Here is a 21,384-nt window from a genome sequence, read left to right on the forward strand (position 1 = left end):
TCCCTGAAATTCATATATTGAAGTCCTAAGCCCCAGTATCTCTGATGTGACCTCATTTGTGAATAGGGTCACTACAGATGTAATTAGTTAAGATGACGTCACTACAGTGGGCCCTAATTCATTATGACTGATGTCCTTATAAAAGGGGGGATTTAGAACAGACATGCACACAGGGAGAACACCCGGTGAAGATGAAGGCAGTGGCCCAGGTGAAGCTTCTACAAGTTAATGCATGCTTAAGATTAGCAGCAAAGCATCAGATAATAGAGGAGAGGCATGGGACAGATTCTTCCTCACAGCCATTACAAGGAACCAACACTGCTGATATCTTGATCTCAGACTTCTATCCTCTAGAACCTCAAGACAACATATTTCTGTTGTTTAAGCCACTCAGTTTGTGGTACTTCGTTACAGTGGCCCTGGCAAACTAACATAGGCAGCCAGGTTGAGAAGATGCCTTCTAGACAGCTGGTACAGATACGGATGTCAAAGGAGAAAGACAGCCTGGTAAAAAAATATCCAAACAAATGGCAGGTGCCATGGCAGAGACTCAGACACACTGAATGACCTTTCTTCCCTGTGGCAGGAAGAATTACAGAAATCAAGGAGTTCGCAAAATGGTAACAAAGGCTGAAACGTTTAAGTCAAGTAGCAAGAGAAGAAGGCAAAAGCTGCTGGTTCCTATAAAAGAGTAGAGGTCAATAAAACAGCAGAGTGGGGCTCTGACTTTAGGGTCTTAAATCTATCGCTGAGCTCTATTATGTACATAGTGGAGATCATTGTCAAAAGTCAATGAGGAGTTACATACAGATCAAAGCAGTATTAAGAAAATTCTCTGGCAATTGTGTGCAAAACACCTAAAAGTCTGAAGAGACTGGATGCTGAAAGTATGCAGCCTTGATTGAGCTCATTAACTCCAGCTTGCTCATCTGCAAAATGGAACCAAGCATATACTTATCTTACTGGATTTTTGTGAGAATTACATAAGATGATTCATGAACAGTGCCTGATACGGTAAGCCCTTGTAAAAATGCCAGAAGCTCAGATATATCTACAACTAGCATCCGTTCTTTTGTGTGTGTTTTGTTTTGTTTTCCAAATTAAATGTGGACATTAACATTTCTCCTTGTACCTTCCTGTCAACTCTTCGAAAGCAGTACCTGTATAACTCAGGCTTGATTTTTATCCCAGGCAACACTTACCCAACTATTATGTATAATGAAGAAACAGACATCTGAGGCACAGGTGAATAACAAACAATCTGAAATAGAGGGTGCATGCTGATTCCCCCTTGCCGTTCCCCAGCCCCATCTTCTGTTATTCTCTCAAGCTGAATCTGAGCTCCAGGCAGAATCCAGCACAAGAGAGTCAAAACATGCTTGTAAATTTGGCTCTCATTTGCTCTAATGAAGTTTTGCATTTCCTCACTTGCATTTCCTCACTTTCTAGGCCCTAGAATCTAGGGGAACATAAAGCACTGAGTGACATGACTCAGAGGGCAGATAACACCTCTTTAATATCTCTCCACATGCTGACCTATTTCAATACTGTGCACTTCTCAGGGATGAGAAGCTATGCAAAGATGGGAAGAAAAACACCGAAGAGGCTGCCTCCTCTTGGGAATGTTTCAGCTTTTCAAGATTCTAGGTCATCTCTCTCCCTGATATTTGGAGTTCATTTCCATTGGGAGGGCAATCTGTTCAAACAGCCTTAAAAAAAAACAAAAAACAAACAAACAAACAAAAAAACCCAACAATTATTGTTCATCTACAGTAGGAACCACATTAAAAAATAAAGCCTCGCTTGGAATATTTTCTTTTTAAAGTCCATCAACTAGAAAGGATAAGTTGTGTTAACGCAAGGTAATTTCATTAATTTTGAGTTAAATAATTGAGCCACCCCCTGAGAAAGGCATCATTTAACTATTCACAAATGGTCAAATGGAGAAACTGAATGTTATTGGTGACAGTCATCTGGAATGGGTGAGTTTGTTTAGGGACTGGGCAGTGTCCTGTGGTATAGGGAGTCTGGCCAGAAAGCATTCCTGGTTCCTAGTGGCCTAGTGGCTTTCTGTAACAAAGAAGGTTGCTCCTTGAAATGGCTGGATGGGGACTTCATCACGAAGTGCCTTCCAGTGTCAAGGAACCTGTTCTTGATAAGCATATCAAGAAACAGATACAGAGAATATGAATTGAGACTCATTAGGATCAGATGCATGTTACTTTTGCAGAGATGACAGAGAGTGTGTCTTCATGTGAGATGAGTGGTTAACCATAGGACCACAGGTAGGGTTTCTGAAGACAAGGAAGTCTTTCCCTAAATTAGGTGTCTTGCAAGCATTTCAAGTCATAAACCCATGCAAATCTTTATGGCTCTTGAGCTTACCACTTCTGCAACAAATGCACACGTTTCATAGAATGAGGGACTGTAGCCTCACTGAAAACCACCATCCAACAGATATTTGCCCAATTTTAAAAGTTTAGAAGACTGAAGTAGCTCAGATGGTGGCCTCAAGACTACCCATAGATCCCTGTTCTTGTGTTTAATTTTCTTTTCCATTTTCTTTTTAATTGGAGTGTATGGATGTCTGGTGTGCCTTTGTATGCAGGTGTATTTGTGTTCATGTGTGTATTTGCATGCATGTTGTGCATGTATATGTTTCACCTGTGTTTGTGAATAATGACATTGGCTCTATCCAGACAAAATTTCCTACGAGGGTACTGATTTTTTCCTAAACCCTGATATGAAAAAAGCCTATTCCTGTTAGCTGTCTGAATATTCCATTAAAAAAAAGATTAGTAAGTACTTTTTTAACCCCTGCTACCCTATCACAAAGTTAAATCAATTGGGATTAATTTAGAAATTGAGATTAGTTATGATTTAGCTTGCCACATTTTAAAAACAGTTCAGTTATCATTCTGGCCATTTGTGTTTTTGGAGGGCCTAGATTCCCTTAAAACAAGAGAGATTTAATTTAGGTGCAGTTCACAAGCATGTATCAATATGCATGCGAAAACGCACACACGTAAGGACTAGTTTGCAACTCTATAGTTATTCCCACTGCTATACATTAGTGGAGGTACGATCAATGCTCACCTGAATCCAAAGCTGTACAGATAAACTTGGAAGAATTTTCCATTAGAATGAAAGGCTAACTTACTGAAAGATAACTGGTTCAAGGAAGATAGGGATATGTAAACTGGATTAAACTGGAAAACTTGTTGCTTCACAAGATCCTATATTTCTTTCTTTTTTCCTGTTAGAGCAGTGGTTCTCAACCGTGGCTGCACATTAGAATCACCTGAGAATCTTTTTAAAATTCTGATTTCTGGGCCTCATCCTCTGGAAATTGTTTCTTTGTTACTCATGTTGTGGCCCCACCCCATAACAAAGAAACAGAATTTCTGGAGGATGAGGTCCAGAAATCAGGATTTTAAAAGGATTCCCAGGTGATTCTAATGTGTAGCCAAGGTTGAGAACCACTGAGTGAGAGTTTACATTAATACTTTTGGTATTAGTTTCAGGTGTACAGCATAGTGGCTTGACAATTATATACTTTACAAAGTGGTCTCCCGCCCTGATATTTCCAGTGCCATCTGGCATTGTACACAGTTCTTACAATATCATTGTCTCTACACTGTCTTCCCTATGCTGTATTTTACATCCCTGTGACTATTTTTGTGACTACCAATTTGTACTTCTTAATCTTTTCATCTTTTCTACCCAGCCTCACAACCCCTCTCCCCTCTGGCAACCACCAGTCTGTTCTATATAAGTCTGTTTCAATTTTGTTTTATTTTGTTCTTTAGATTCCACACATGAGTGAAATCGTATGATATTTGTCTTTCTTTGATTGGCTTTTTCACATAGCATAATACACAAGGTCCTATATTTCTTAGAGAAACAAACTGCCTTAGGATGAATGAATGCTAAATCACACCCACACTAACAGCGTTCTCAAGAGGTGAATGGGGACTGATAGAGCACATTTATATATGTGACCTCAAGGGACCCTAGATATGAAATAGCCTGTAAAACAAAGTGGAAAGAAAAATTTAAAATAGGAGGAAAGGACAAAGGAGCCTTGATTACTGCTTCCTCAGGATGTATGTGCAGCCCAAAGGCATCTATTACCTGCAGCTGGAGGCCAGCACTTGCGCCAATGCCGAGTTCTAGGAAAAACTTCACTTCCCAGCAGCCCTCAGAGGCCCTGATGGTCCTGGAGTTCTCCCCGCTGGGCTTCATTGGGTAGATGTTCAAGTCGCCGGGCCTTAGCCTGACTGTGGAGTTCATTCCCATGCTCTACACGCAGGGACAAGCCCATGAACAGGCTGCTGGTCCTTATTCTGTGGGTGGGGGTCTGAGACCCCGAGAAGGACATGAAGCTCTGGGACGCACACAAGGCCCATCTGCGGATCCGCTTCAAGCTGTCCCTCTTCCAGAATGTGGGCACTCACTCAGGCTGGTGGGCAAGATCCAGAAATGAAGGACACGGACTGTGAGAAGCAGGCAATGCAGAGCGGCAGGAGCGTGTGAACCCGCGAGCTTCGGGGAGAGGATGCTCAGAAGTAGGGCCCTGCCCCCAGCAGGCCTTGCTGCGCAGGGATTTCCTCAGGTCCCACGTGGGCCTGCGCGCTGCGAAGGAACTTCATCTGCTTCCACCTCTCCTTGCTGCAGTGTCCTGAGCGGTTCTTCCTCCGCAGCGGGAGCCCTGACCACCTGGGGGCAAGCTTTTCAACCAGTGTATGGAGGTGCTGCCCCTTCTCAGGTTCCAGTCGGACTAGGAGGTCAGGCAGCAGGGACACTCAGCCACTCTTCCGTCCCTTTGGAGCCCCGAGGGCCACCTCCAGATTGGTTCCGAATGCAGGGGGTGGCAGGGGCGAGGTGGACACCGCCTTCTGTCCCCTGGAAGCACTGCACCGCCCCATCCAGACTCACAGGGTGGGTCATTCTGATAGAAATCTTTATAAAAGACCCACTAAGGCTAGGGCTTCTGGGGTGCCCTGGCCTGGGGAACTGGTACTGCCCGCAGGCCACAGGAGGAGGCCACCGTGCAGCCCAGGGCCTTTGCACCCGCCGCCTTGAGCCAGGAGATTTTAGAAGAGCTATGTCCTATATGCTCTTTGTCTCCTGTGCGGACACTGGGATGCGTATACCACTTTATGTGCTGTGTTTGTAGTCTTGGATACACTTGCTTTTTTCACCTAAGTCCACTTATGTGTGTGTGTGTGTGTGTGTATATCTATATCTATATCATCTATATCTATCTATCTATCTATCTATCTATCTATCTATCTATCTATCTATATATAATTATTTCAGAGAGGAAGGTAGAGAGATAGAAACATCAATGATAAGAGAATCATTGATCAGCTGCCTCCTGCATCCCCGTATTGGGGATGGAGCCTGCAACGCCGGCATGTGCCCTTGACCAGAATCGAACCTGGGACCCTTCGGTCTGCAGACTGACACTCTATCCACTGAGCCAAACCCGCCAGGGCCCATATTTATTTTTATAAGAGCATGACTTTTATTTTATTTTTTTTAAATATATTTTATTGATTTTTTACAGAGAGGAAGGGAGAGCGATAGAGAGTTAGAAACATCGATGAGAGAGAGACATCGATCAGCTGCCTCCTGCACATCTCCTATCGGGGATGTGCCCGCAACCCAGATACATGCCCTTGACCGGAATCGAACCCGGGACCTTTCAGTCCGCAGGCCGACGCTCTATCCACTGAGCCAAACCGGTTTCGGCAAGAGCATGACTTTTAATAAGGGGTTAATGGAGAAAAGAAATGGTTTGATAGTTGTTGAACAGAGCATGCAAGTTTTATCTAGCACGTCTAGCATGGAAGTCTTGTATTTGTCACTAGGGCCCAGAATGATTTCTTTCCTGATCTATGGGCTACTTGAAGGAGGAAAAAAACAAACAAACAAACAACTGGCGTATTTAACATCAGAAGCTACACCTTGCTAAAGCTAAGGTTTTCCATGGTCATTATCCTGACTGCCTCCCCCCCCCACACACACACCCCTAATTTCCATCTATTCCTATGACTTCTCCAATCATTTTAAGAAGCAGAGAGGAAGAGAAGGAAGATATCATTAAATAAGCTTTTAAATTTCAAAGTTCAAAAAGATATATGCTATGCTTGTTTTAATAAAATAATTGTATTATGTGGTTTTTAATTTTATTTTTATGTTACACATGACTCAAGTGCTATAGGCAATTGTAAGATTTTTATTATTTCAGGGACAAAATTCATCTTTAGACTCAAGTTATTTAGTCTGAAAGTTGTTTGTGTGTACATGTTTCTCCCAAAAAGATTTGAGAGGGGGTCGGGAGATAAGAAAACTTTTAATTGGTGCATTCAGGCAAGTAGTTCAGCAACAGAACATTAATTTTTATTTTAATAATGTGACTTTAATTGACTACTTTGCTGGCACTGCACTATATTGGGTCTGTTATTTAAAACTACATTAAGAAAGATCACCCCCTGCCCCTTCTACAACTAATGCCATATACACTCCCAAATAGTAGGTTATCCATTTAGAAACAAACAGCATTTAAATTACTATCACTTGAGGGATTCTTCAGCCGAATGAGATAAGTATCAATGGAGTAGAAAGTTATTGTTTTAGAGTAAAGAAAAATACAATTGAAAAGACCATGGTAGCAGTGATCTTTCACTGTCCACTGAATTCTTTTGTTTTCTCCTCTAGTAATAGGATTGTAACTAGGAACCTCCCCTTCTAGCTAGGTGTGTCTGTAACTAGTTCTCTATGTGTTGCCAATTGATATGAGCAAATGTTATGTGGGTCACTGACAAACCAAGGCTATTATAAAATGGGGTGTGTCTCCTACATGATTGCTTTTTACTATTTATATGGCTGGATATCTATTATGACAAGGCTCTGTGGGATAGCGGAGCAATATGGAAGGACCTGGTCCCTTCATGACCACTCAGGGTAGATTTTTTCTGCTCAGCTTAATACCCATCCAGGCATGTCTATTGTGTTAAACTATTGAAATTATGCATCTGCTAGTAAAGTAACATGCCATACATATTACATACACCCCTTTAGTTGGGTGATATTTCTTAACAAATGTAGAAAGCATAACATTCATTGGGATTGTCTATTTCTTCTGACATTTGCAAGAAGGGCCAGCTTTGTATAGAGAGTACATAACAGTAGCCAAACATTCTGGTAGTGATTAGAAGACCTAGACTTTGAAAGTCAGGATCTTTTCATGATCATATATTTGTAGTGATTTCAAGGAGAGGAAGAGGGAGAGAGGGTTAGAAACATCAATGATGAGAGATTATCCTGTCTTCTGCATGCCCCACTCTGGGGTTTGAGCCCACAACGTATGCATCTGCTCAAACCAGGACTTCCTGGTTCATAGGTTGACGCTCAACCACTGAGCCATGCTGGCTGGGCAAAAATGCTAAGTATTTTTACTGGGGGAAAAAGAAAAAAACGCTGAAGGGAAAAAAATGTAATCCAGTTTGGTAACAAGCAAAATAATCAATAAATGAGAGTAGGATGATGAATGGGTCCACAGAGGGAAAGGCTAGTGTTTGGGTGAGGATGCAAGAGAACCAACTGTTTTCTCTGCTTAAAAATACAAATGATGCAATAATGGTGCATCTTCCCATGGGATAGCAAGAAGAACATGGCATTTAGCATCAGACAGATGGAATCTGGCATTGGTTGAACAAGCACAATATGTCATGCACTGTGCTACATATTTCTACATGCTATCTTATACTTTCATATGCACAGTTTCACAAAAACCCTGCAAGGGAGAAAATATGCAATCGACTTTTTACAGTAAAAGATCAGTGAAGCTCACCTTCACTGTCCCTGGATTATATTGCAGGTACATGGCTGAGCTGGAATTTGAATTACGTATTTCTAATTTTAAGACCTACTTAAACAAATTTTACTACTTATGGGAACTTGGTAGGTAATCCCCTAACTTTACTTATCTATAAAATGAAAATAATATATATATATATTTATATTAATATAGTAATGTATACATATTTACATGTATTCAAAGTGATTATTGTCATTAATACATTGAGTAAATGTTACTGTAAGTTAGAAATATCAGGTCTCCTATGTTTCATATGAAAGTAGTTTGGATTAGGCACTACTATTTACATTTCAGGAGAATTAAAGTGTGTAGAAAATAGGAAGAAAAGTAAGTCTACACTCCAGGTCACCCTGGTCTTGCTGGGTTTCCAGAATTTAATTGCTATGCTGCCTCCAAGTCCTGTTCTATTCTCACTCCAGGATGTAGACTTTCTACATCCTTTCAACCTCATCATTTTATCAAAATGTTTCTCTGCTTTTCATTTCTTTGTGGCCATGCTAGATAGTGAGGTAAAATCATCTCTTTTGGCAAAATAAACCATGCTAATTAAGTGATATTGTATTCAATGCTTTTCTACAGGCAATGTGTTAAGTCTAAGAGTTATTATAAAGGAAGGATTTCAAGTAGTAAGGAGGGCTGTGGGGAGCATATTTTGGGACTATGATGCTGGCTGCAATTAATAAGTATACTTATTATGTATTGAGCACCTAACATGTAGCAGGCCCTGTACTGAGTGTTTTACAAGCATTATCTATATTGATATAAATAGTAAACATGTGAGGCAGTGTTATCCAGGAAGAATACCAAGAGGTCAAATAAATTGCTTAAGGTCACATATGTTATAGAGGGTAGTGGTGAGCTTCTCCTCCAATCTGTCTGTTTCCCAAAACCATGATCTTAACCACCATACTTTATTGTGTATTTTGTGGATAAATCATCTAAGAGTTATTTTATAGGTGTTGGGATCAAAAAATAGAGCTTTAAAATACTTTAAGCATAGAGAAACATTAGTTGTGGATAGGATACGGGGTAGGGGCTTATCTATAGAATTTTAAATCCAATGAGTGAACTCTAAATAATAATAAAATGCTCGTACTAAAGTATCTGCATACGAAGAACTTAAGTGGAAAAAAAATCATTAAGATGTCCAAAGCAACAAAAACAACAAATGTTTGCATTGATTCCTTACTGTAACTTAAGACATATCAAATCTTCAAAATGCAGGTGCCAAAGTGTAGGAGCAATATTGCGTTCTGAGAGAATGCCACCTTGTGGTAACTTATTGTTAAACATAAATAGGACACTTGGCCTCTGCATTCTAAGGTAACAACGTGCCTACTGGAGTGGGGATGCCAGGGCCAAAGAACTACGTTTCAAGCATCTGCATGTGTAGACTGTTCGCAGCTGGGAGCACATATGAGTAAACCTTTGAAAATAAAACCCAACCAAACACAGACACTTTGTACATTTCTACTTGATTGGCATAAAAGATGTTGGTGCCTTATGGCCTCTCATAATATGTTTAGAAAGCAAATACAATATTGAAATTAAAACAGAAAATAAAAGCAGTCCTTGAAAGGATAGAACAAAGGACTTTTAACTCTGGGTTAGAAATGACAAATGAAAAATAAAACTTTTCATATTTTAAGGCTGTTTTGATGGGCAATAAGTGAAATATATATATATATATATATATATATATGTATATATATGTATATATATACATATATATGTATATATATACATATATATATATAATTTTTATTGATTTCAGAGAGGAAGGGAAAGGGAGAGAGAGATAGAAACATCAATGATGAGAGAGAATTATCGATGGGCTGCCTCCTGCACAACCCCCATTAGGGACCAAGCCCACAGCTTGGACATGTGCCCTTGACCGCCCTGGGACCCTTCAGTCCACAGGCCGATGCTCTATCCACTGAGCCAAACCAGCTAGGGCTGAGCATTTTGACTATAGTAGAAAAGGAACAATATTTTAAAACTATTAGAAATATCAATGGCTTTTTATTATTGGTTCAACTTCATGTTATTACATTTGTTCTCTCTTCCTTCAAAGGTGACTAGTGATTACTTTAAAATATAAGCATATTAAAGTTTGGTTGGTAATGCTAGGATTCTTTGGTTTATGACCTTTCTTTTCTTTACATAAAAAAAAAAATTACTGTTGTTATTTCTCAAGGACCTAGAGTTTAGGTATAAAATAATTTTGAAATTGTATATATGTTTATAAGATTCTAGGTAGTCATACTTCTAGGGCTAATTAAGGGCAGATTCAGCAAAGAGAATGAGAAGTATTAGGAGCTGGTAACCTGAGCCAAGAAAGAGCTAATGATTAGTTAGACAAAAAATGTCAATCATTTCTTCTCTGCAAATGAAGAAGAATATAAGGGCTATTCAGATAGTACATTAAAACATGATCGTCAGAAAGATATTAAACCAATAATTGTAAATATACAGTGATTCCTCCCACTAGATTATAAGCATCTTGAGGGCAGGCACCACACATTAGTTATGAATGTGGCTTTAATATATGATTCTTAGAAGTCAAATTATTATTGCACTGTATAGAAAATCGGTAATGGGAGCAGGGGGTGGGAATAAAGGAAGATGATGTGAAGCACATGTAACCTCAAGAAAGGAAGTTGATCCATCATGAAGATCACAGGGCTCTTATAAAAGAATCAGAGATATATTCCCCTGGCTACCCAATAGAGTAGGACCAGCACCACCAGCAGGTTAGGTAAATCAACTAAGAAAAAGAGCAATCACCCCCTGCTACCTACCTCATCACAAAGGCATATCAAATCAATTAACTTTAATATTGAGATCAGTTATTACTCCACTTGCCACATTTTAGAATGTGGTTCTGGCTCTTCAGTTCTTTGGAGGGCCTAGAGTTCTTACGAGTCAAATTCTTACATTGGCTAGGAACTTAGTAACTGGAATGGGGTTGAGAATAAAGTAAAATGATATGAGGCAGACTTACCCTCAAAAAAGGAAGTTAGTCCATTTAAAATAGCAGAAAATGACAAAGGAGCCTTGGTTCTAAGTAGAAGAAGAAGTATTTAGGATATACACAGGGATCAAAAGTCAGGCATAGTATTATCCATGAGAAGGAGGGACATTTAATCTGGGCAGAAAGTACCCAAAGAATCAAGGAAAGCAGGTGTCTGAACCTTTCTAAAACTTACTGAAAACAATGAGAAGTCTTCTGAAAGAGGGTGAAGAATCATGGATAAAGAAGACATTGCTGAGCACAAGGCCCCAGGAAGAAGAAGCAACCCCCAGTTTTCCACCGTTAAAGCCTGGGTACCATAAACTCACGCTTTCTCTCTATAATAGGCATTAAGATGTGCCACAAATGAACTGATGGTGTTTAAGAAGAGGAGAGAAAGAGGGATAAATCTTGAAAATGGAGAGACTGATTAAGACTATAAAGTTGGTGATTTATAGACAATCTTCAACTAGAACTGTACCAGTTTCATTGAAGAACTAATGTATCACAAACAATTGAGGTTGATTTAGGTCAAGCATGTCAAACTCAAAGGCTAACACAGACAAAATAAACAAGACATGCAGGCCAGGGGCTATGAGTTTGACATGCTTGATTTAGGTGCTACTTAATGAAGTCTAACACTCCTGTAACAAACACAGATCTAGCTATACACTTTCAATCATCACTATTTAAATCAACAATCAAATCCCTAAGATCATAATATGCAGTAGAATTAACACAGTTGTTCACAAGAATAAAGACTTTTCCCCCCTTCAACACTGCTATAGACTCACATCTCCCTCAAATGTATATGTTGAAAGCACAGTCTGCTATGTGATAGTAGTAGAAGGTGGGGCCTTGGGAGGTAATTAGGTTTTGAGGGTGCAGACCTCATGAATGAGATTAATACCCTTATAAAAAGGGTCCAAGGAAACTCTTTCTGTCATGTGAGGACACAAGGAGAAGTTAGCAGTCTGCAACCAAGAAGGAGCCTTCACCAGAACCCACCCATACAGGCACCCTGATTGAGGACCTCCAGCCTCCAGAATTGTGAGAAATAAATTTCTCTTTTCATATGCCACCTAGACTATGTTGTTTTGTTATAGCAGCCTAAACTGACAAAGACACTTAGAAACAGAAAAATTTTAGTAGCACGAGCAAATTCATTAGGGTCCAAAGTATGTGTGCATATCTATAATAATAAAAGGGTAATATGCTAATTAGACCAGACATCATTCCGGACATCCTTCTGGATGAAGCCAGGGCCAGAGGGAAGCCCAGGTCCCAGGTGCCTGCTGATAGCCACAGGAGAGCCTGGGTCCTGGGTGCTAGAGGGAAGCTGGTGCTGGCAGCCGGGAGAAGGAAGGCCTACTCTTGCATGAATTTCATGCGTCAGGCCTCTAGTACATATATATGCATATAAACTATATATATATATATATATATATATATATATATATATATATATATATATTTTAGAGGCCCAGTGCACAGAATTCATATATGGGGGATCCCTCAGCCCAGCCTGCACCCTCTCCAATTTGGGACCCCTTGGGGGATGTCCAACTGCCAGACATCCCTCTCACAATCCAGGACTGCTGGCTCCCAACGCTTGCCTGCCTGCCTGCCTGATTGCCCCTAACTGGTTCTGCTGCCAGCCTGATCACCCCCTAATCACTACCCTGCCAGCCTGATCAATGCCTAACTGCTCCCCTGTCAGCCTGATTGCCCCCAACTGCCCTCCTCTGCCAGCCCAGTCTCCCCCAACTGCCCTCCCCTGCTGGCCTGGTCACCCCTAACTGCCCTCCCCTGATGGCCTGATTGTCCATAATTGCCCTCCCCTGCTGGACATCTTGTGGCGACCATCTTGTGGTGACATGTGGGTGGCCATCTTGTGACCACATGGGTGCGGCATCTTGTGTGAGGGTGTGATGGTCAATTTGCATATTACCTCTTTATTATATAGGATATATATATATATATATATATATATATATATATATATATATATCTTATATAATAAAAGCCTAATATGCAAAGTGTTCAGTCATCGGGTCAATCATGGTGTAATATGTTAATGATATGCTAAGGCCGCTCAACTACTCTATTAAGGCTGCTCAACTACGCTATTACGTGCACTGACCACCAAGGAGCAGATAGTCGACTGGTCGACCAGTCTCTATGGTGTGCACTGATCACCAGGTAACAGACAGTTGACTAGTCAGCCAGTTGCTATGACGTGCACTCACCACCAGGGGAAGACGCTCCAACTGGTAGGTTATCTTGCTGCTGGGGTCTGGCCAATTGGGACTGAGCAAGATGGGCCAGACATGCCCTCTAGCACTCCCACAGTCCTTCCCTGGCTGGCCAACCTCCTGTGTCCTCCCTGGCTCCGATTGTGCACCAGTGGGGCCCCTCGGCCTGGCCTGCACCCTCTCACAATCTGGGACCTCTTGGGGGATGTTGGAAAGCCAGTTTCGGCCCGATCCCACAGACCAGGCCGAGGGACCCCACTGGTGCATGAATTTGTGCACTGGGCATCTAAAATATATATGCATCTCTATATATACAAATATGCATATAACTGGCAACATTAAATCCAGCAAAAATTATATCAAAAAGATTTTTAAAAATTAGAAAATTGAATATTTTTGGTGAGACATTTTTTAACTAGGTATAAAATTTCCTGCAATCATTGGATACATTTTTTCTTATCTCACGGGCTCTTTTGCCACATTTTCTCTACCTCTCCTCACACATGATAGCTCAAATAAATGAATATAAAATGGATAAAATAAGGGTTCTTGGGATCACTCACCTGAACCAACTTCTATTTTGATATTGTCTGTAATTTTGAAATTGTCTCTAATTGTCTCCTCTGTGCTGCTGAGGTTTTTAGCTTTGCTTGTTACTACTTAGTCAGCATGTCAGCCAGTCCTCTGCACAGCATTTCATACCCCCTTACTTTCTCTGGTAACAAATGCTGCCAAATGAATCTAGGAAATTAAATCCCTTGCTCAAAAAATCTTCTATTAGCTTTCATTGCCCCTGGATGATCACACACTTAAGCCTGCTATCCCAGGTCCTCTGTAATCTGGCCCTACCTTATGCTTTTCTCAGCTTCTCTCTTACCCTTTTCCTACATACAGGCTGACTCATTAATACACTTTCATCTTTGCCACATTTTCTTAATACATTCGGCTCTATTAATACACACTTACATTCTACACGTCCATCTCTTTGCTCATACCATTCCCTCAACCTGGATGACAATTTCTGTTTCCCACATCCATATCTGTTCAATTTGTTCACTTTCTTTAAAACACAGCTTAAGTGCCATTTCCTTTAGGACTCCCTTCAGCTAGAGGTGATTGCTCTCTCAGGTTTTTTTGAGATTTGTTGATTATAACATTTGAATAATTGTCCCATGTTGCCGTGTGCCACATTTCTTAGTGCATTTGTTTTTCTTCAACTTGATTTACAAGCTACTTGACAGTAGTGACTTTCATTTCTCATATTTGACCCTGGCAAATTACACATGAGAGATACTTAAATATTTATTGATGAATGAACAGATCTTTGTAATTCCCAACTGTGGCTAAGACATAGTGTCTGACACCTGGTAGTTGTTAAGAATTCAAGTAAAAGTTGGGAGTAAACTGAGTGAGGGACTCTCCAGAAAATAAAAATTTGTGTTCATTTCTCGATGATAAAGCAAGAACTATGGGAGCAGATGCCTTAAAATGAATGTTTCTATGGGGTGACTAAAACTTTACTGGGCTGCTAACTGTGGATGTCAATGAAATGTATACAACGTAACTCATCTGACAGTACAATGAAATAGGTTAGACCAGTGACTAAATAGAACTTTATCTTTTTACTTTTTAGTAGATATATATTATGATTTTAAATATATTTCATATTCTCATTCTTTATGTTATATTTTTCTTGTTCTGTAATGGATACCTAAGAGGGCATATTCTACATGAAGGCAAATTTAAAATTGCTCAATTTACCCAACTTCGAATCATTAAAGACTAGAAAAGTTAGTGATTATTTACTTTCTCTTACAATTAAACAGGCAAGACAATCAAAGTCACGGAAAGGGAATAGGTGAAGTGTTCAACAACGTTTACATAGGACTTGAAATAACGATTTTAATTTTCATTGTTCATCTACTGAGAAAGACTTAATCCTACAAGGTTCCCATCAGTCCCCTCTTCGCATTTATTGCATTCTTACTGAGTAAGTGAACTTAGTTCATTACTAAGAGAATCAGAAAGAATACCAATAACTTAATGCCCGCAATGAGCTTATCATCCTCTCTTTGGGATATTTGTAAGTGTGTCTCCCAAGTTATTGCTATGGATTTTTCTACTTCATTTGCCATATACCAGATTCATCAAGACATTTAATGTAGGTAATTTTTTTCCTACTTGCCTACGTCATTCCTTAGCTTTTCATTAGTGTCTGATTATCCAGTGACAGGTCCAGTTGGAACGGGCTTGATGTTAACATGATTAACATTATTGAAGGGGCCAATATTGCACTTTGTTTCTAAGTCTCTTTCCAATAAAAAAAGTTTATTTAATAGTTAATCAAAGTTAAAGCTCCAGAGACCAATTAAGAGAAACATTTTTCTAAAGTCCATGAGAACTGTGGGACTGTATCCTAACAGTCTACTACGCAAATGGAATTAAGAAGTGAAAATCAGACACATGGGAGGAATCTTCTACCTCTTTTATGTAGTATATTTTAGGACATCATTTCTCTGTTGATAAGTGTCTTGAGTTATTAAGCAAAACAAAACAAGAACAACAACAATAAAATAATTAATTATGCAAAGGATAAACATCGCTGTATCAGGAAAAACCAAGTATGACATTAAAAAAGAAAGTGACTGTGCTGGGTGGCTAAATTGATTGGAGTGTCATTTCATACATCAAAAGTTGTGGATTCGATTTCTGATCAGGGCACATACTTAGATTGCAGGTTCCATCCCTGATTAGGATGTATACAATGCTATGAAAGAATTTGCTCCACAAGGAACCACAGGCAGACATGAGTTTGGCTCTTTGGAGGTTCCTATGCTAATAGAGTATGGGAGCTGGGGAAGAAAATTCTTATTATTTTATATAAAAAAAGTCAGGTCATTCCATAGTCATGACTTTAAGACTGGCTAAATGTCAATTACTATGTTGGGCACTTCAGAAGGCATTTCAACCTTGGCTACAAGGTGATTTTAGTAGATGAAAAACGGGACATTTTTTCATTACATGGGATCAGGAAACTTTCTGTTTGGTGCAAGTTAATGTAAATAGCATCTATTCAATACTAAGAGAAGACTACCCCATCTTCATGTGGTTGTTGAAGGACTCCCACACTGATGGTAATCATGAAGTCATAGGTATTACTGCATTAACCTTAGCTTATTAAGTGGCTTTTTCAATTACTTTTCAAATGAATTTCAACTTTTTTTCAAAATATTCTGTGATAGGCAATATATCTTATAACTATTGATAAATAAGTTCCATTTATTAATTATACCAAACTTACATTTTTCATTTTTCTTTTCTTCATAAAAGAGTTAAAATATTAAATATAGAAGAAATAATCAAAACTTGATAACTTTTAAACTGTATTTGTACTTTCCCTTCAATTTCCCTCCCTTTTAATATTTCTGTATTTTATAGTTCATTTACATTTTACTTATCTTTCTCTTAATAGAGGAATAACTTTTAGATTTAAGCAAGGGTAGAGGGAAAGTATTGTGATTGATTGAAGATCAGGAAAGGTGAGTAAAAGGTGCAGGCTCTGCCATTAATGGATGGTAGCACCTAAACTGTCCAGGCTGTAGATTCTTCATCTGTAAAATGTAACCTCTTCATGACTTCTAAGGAGCTTTACATCTCTGAATTATGTGACATATTTTTGATATTAGTATCAGAGGCCTACCAAGGAATAAGGATGCTGAAGAAAAACTAAAATAATCTCTTTACCTAACATTCTCCCCACTCTACCCTCTTTTTCTATCTCATTCTCTCTCTCTCTCTCTCTCTCTCTCTCTCTCTCTCTCTCTCTCTCTCTCTCTCTCTCTCTTCTTCTCTCCTCCCTGTGATGGAATTTGCAGGAATTCAGTTCCCTTACAGCTAGAGACCTGGTACCAAAGACAATGCCTATTTTGGGGTTTTCCAAACTTATGTACATACTACACTTTACATATAGGTAGATGATAGCTAGATATATAAATAGATGATACCTAGAGATAGCTAGCTAGCTAGATGATGCTAGATAGATAGATAGATAGATAGATAGGGAAGGTGGAAGAGGCTGGTAAAACTTTTTCTTTTTTGAAACTATTCCTCTTCCACCCATAATGTTGTCCAAAAATCAGCCTCTACATCAGGGGTGGGGAACCTTTTTTCTGCCAAGAGCCATTTGGATATTTATAACATCATTTATGGGACATACAAAATTATAAACTTAAAAATTAACCTGCTATATTTGGTCAAACATTTAATTAACTCACCCCCAAAGCCTTGACAGGGCCAGACCAAATGATTTTTAAGGCCTTATATGGCCTGCAAGCCAGGCATTGCCTACCCCTGCTCTACATGATGATTCTTTTATAATTCCAAGAGGCTACTGTTTCCAATTTCATTGTTCAGGGCTTATGCAAAAGTATGAAGATGAAACTAGAAAGTTAATCTGTTTTGAAGACTTTAAACAACCCCACTCTATGTTCAGAATACTTTCTGGCTATGTTATAGATACACAGAGAAAAAGATAAAGGATAGTATGTTGTGTCAGTTAACGTTAATTATTAGTTGTAGGACAGGAATATAATCCCTTGGTACATTTCATAAATTCTAAAATGTTGGTATTGGCAATTGTACATCAGGATGATCTATCAATAACATTGAATGAGGTGTAACACACATAGGATTTTTTTATATGTCCTTTGTAAGTTCTTAGAGGAACAGGAATGCAATAAATAATGGGCAGAGAAACCTTCTTAGAGAGTCTGACAAAAAGAATCTTCTTTAAAGGAAGAAAAACACAGAGGGTTAAACTAGCTCGTTACTTTTAACCAATAAAACCATAAACTGCCAGGGTGAGCAACAATGGAAATCTGCCTCAGTGAAGTGTTTTTGACACTAAATATCATAAATTTTAGGTGCAAACTATCTGAATTCCTGGAAAATAATACTTGTTTAGCCATTTCCATTCGTCTCACATAATGAAATATTTTCTCAACAATACATATGTTTTTGACTACGCTATTCTTTTATGACTCACAATCAAATAGACCAGCATGCTGTCTCATCAATAATGCACTGTGAGACATTCTACTACATTCTGAATATACTTCCAAGGTTTTAATGTGTAGCATTTGTATAGTTTGGTCCTAAGTACCTTAGCAATTGTAACTTTATTTTCCTTTTATACTGTAAAAAATGAGTATAGCTAATTCTGTCTTGATTTAGAAGGGGACATGTAATTTCCCACTGAGATCCTTATTCTCCTCACCTACTATGATAAAGAGAAAGCTGTTTGATTTTCATAACATAAAACAAAATCTATTTGTTTAGCCTGGTTTATTCTCTTGTGTACTTTCTTGGCTGTGTTTTCCACTCCTTATTCTTATTCCTTATACACCATGCATCTCTCTAATGGTTGCGCATTCATCTGGAAAATATGATGAAAGGGGAAAAAGCTTCTGCCACATCGAAGGTAAATGAGGTTAAACTGCTCAAGGAAACAAAATAATAAAATCATGTAGTAGATGAGACCTTGGAAGATATTAATTTAGAATGGCCACTTCCGTTCCATCCAAATTATACTGAAAACACTGCTAGAATAGAATTACTTGTGATTTTGAAAGCCTTGTAGGGAAAAAAAAAATGGAGGCTTACAATCTCTTAAAGTTGTTAACATTTTTAGAAAATGATGATGTAGTTCAGCTTGGTAACAGCCCTTGTTGTCAAGTCAGTCTTCCCTATAGTCAACTCAATTCTGACAGCTTACTTTTTGTGTGTTCTTTTTTAGTAAAGCCAAGGTATGGGTAGAACTAATACCTTGGGCTCTATGTGATCTCCATAGTCTCCTATCCTGCAGGAGCAGAGGAGAAAAGTCAAATACTTGTTTCTCCCTTGTAAGTACCCAAAGGCAGGCTTCCACTGCTTATAAAGAAGATGCTGTGGAGCCTTGACTCTGCAGCAGTCAAGTCCCTTACCTACTCAAGAGGAGGCTCAATCAAGGGCCATGTTCCTCAGTCTTAACTAGGACTGATAGGCTGTATGAAGGGCTACCTCATATTTAATTTTGGACCCAGTGTTCTCAAGTTCTTAACACTTCTTGGAATGAAAATGCAAGGGAAAATTTAGAAGGATCTTGTATAGGTAGGAGTTCCAAGGAAACAGAGGTAATAGACGAATTGGCTCAGTTGGGCCTTGAAAGGTGATAGTTAATTCCAATGCCTTCCTTTGGGAAAAAAGTATTATATCACTGGATTGATTGTGATTTGGTTCTCAAAATAAAAAGTTTATATTTTGTTTCTCTAGTGTTCATTGTTTCTGTTATAGTTCTAATTATTTCATGTTAATTAAATTTCATTATTATATACTAGAGGCCTGGTGCATGAATTCATGCACAGGTGGGATCCGGCCAGCCTGCCCTGATCGGGGTCCTGATCTGGCCGGGCTGGCCAGGGGGAGGGGCCACATGTGGTTGGCCACCCAGCCCCACCTCCTATCAGTTGACTGGCTAGCCCCACCCCCTGGTGGAACTCCTGGTTGAGCTCCCAGTCAAACTCCCAGTTGAGGGGACAATTTGCATACTAGCTTTTTATTATATAAGATATACTAATTACTTCATGACCTAAGACCTAGTCTTGAAGTACTTTTCTCTTTGATTTTTATTATTATTTTTCAATTAGAGTTTACATTCAATATTATTTTATACTAGAGGCCTGATGCACAAAATTTATGCAAGGGGCTTGGTCCTTGCAGCCCCAGCTGCCTTGGCCAGCCCTTGCAGCCCCAGCTTCGTCCAGAAGGTCATCTGGAAGGTCGTTTGGCTCTTCGGTCTAATTAGCATATTAGCTCTTTATTATATAGGATTAGCTTCAGGTGTACTGCATTGTGGTTAGACAATCATATACTTTACAAAGTGTCCCCCTGATATTTTCAGTACCCACCTGGTGCCATACATAGTTACTACAATATTATTGACTGTATTTCCTATGCTGCACTTTTTATCCCCATGACTATTTGGTAACTACTAATCTGTACTTCTAATCGCTTCACATTTTTCAGCTAGTCCCCAGCCCCTCTGCCCTCTGGCAACCATCAGTCTATTCTCTGTGTTTATGTTCTTCTATTTTAATTCTCAGGCAATCTCATCGATCTTCAGGCTTTAAGTGCTATCTAATACATCTAAAATACACATCACTACAAAACACCTTTTTCTTTATCCATAATCTTATAGCTTCCCAACTGATATTTCTACATGGTTGTCTAACAGGCATTTGAAAGGGACTATATCTCAAACAGAACTCTTTATTTCAAACCCTGCCACCACTCAACTTGAATCTTCTTTTTTTTTTTTTCTTTTTCAGTAAACAATGCTCCATTGTTCTAGTTGCTTATGTTAAAACCTATGGAGTAATTCTACTGTCACCATCTTTCTTTTACATCCTACATTCAACCCATTAATAGATCATGTTGTCTTTTCTCTTAAAATATATCCCCAAAACTTACCATGTCTTACAAATACCATACATTATCTTATTTTTCTGGATTGTTGTAATGATTCCAACTGGCATCTCTCCTCTCACAACAGACTCATTAGTCCAGGATCTGTTCTCTACTCAACAGAGAGAATAATATTTTTAAAATATGTCAGGTCTTCACATTGAGTTTAAAACAACCCAATGATTTCCCATTTCAGATGAAGTCCCACATTATCCACCTCTTGCTACCTCTCTCTGACCTCATCCCTATTAATTTTCTTTCACTTACTATCTCCCAGACACATTGAGCTCTTTGCTAGTCTTTGCCTACTGTCTCAAAGTAGTTTGTCCCATTATTTTCCCCTCTGGAAAACTTCCCTGGTATCTTAAATGGTTTGCTTCTTTACTTTCTTCAGATCATAACTCATATAACTTATCAAAAAGACCTTTCCTGAACATATTATTTTAGATATGCTGCCCCTTCTCCATCTTATCCCTTTATCCCACTTTATTTTTATTCATAGAACTTTTGTACTGCACGACATTTTATTTAAAGTCCATAAACTCTTTAAGGCAGGAATTTGTTTGTTGTATTCACAGCATTTAGAACAATGCTTGAATGGATGAAATGGCATTTGTGAGATCTTCTCAGGCATTGCTTCTGGAATGGAAATGCCTGTTTTCTGGGCGGTAGTTACAACAAAGTGTCTCTCAAAATCATTAGCTACTTTTCTCTGAACCAAGCAGTTC

The sequence above is a fragment of the Myotis myotis genome, unplaced genomic scaffold, assembly GCF_014108235.1.
Source record: "Myotis myotis isolate mMyoMyo1 unplaced genomic scaffold, mMyoMyo1.p scaffold_m19_p_2, whole genome shotgun sequence".
Lineage (NCBI taxonomy): Eukaryota > Metazoa > Chordata > Mammalia > Chiroptera > Vespertilionidae > Myotis > Myotis myotis.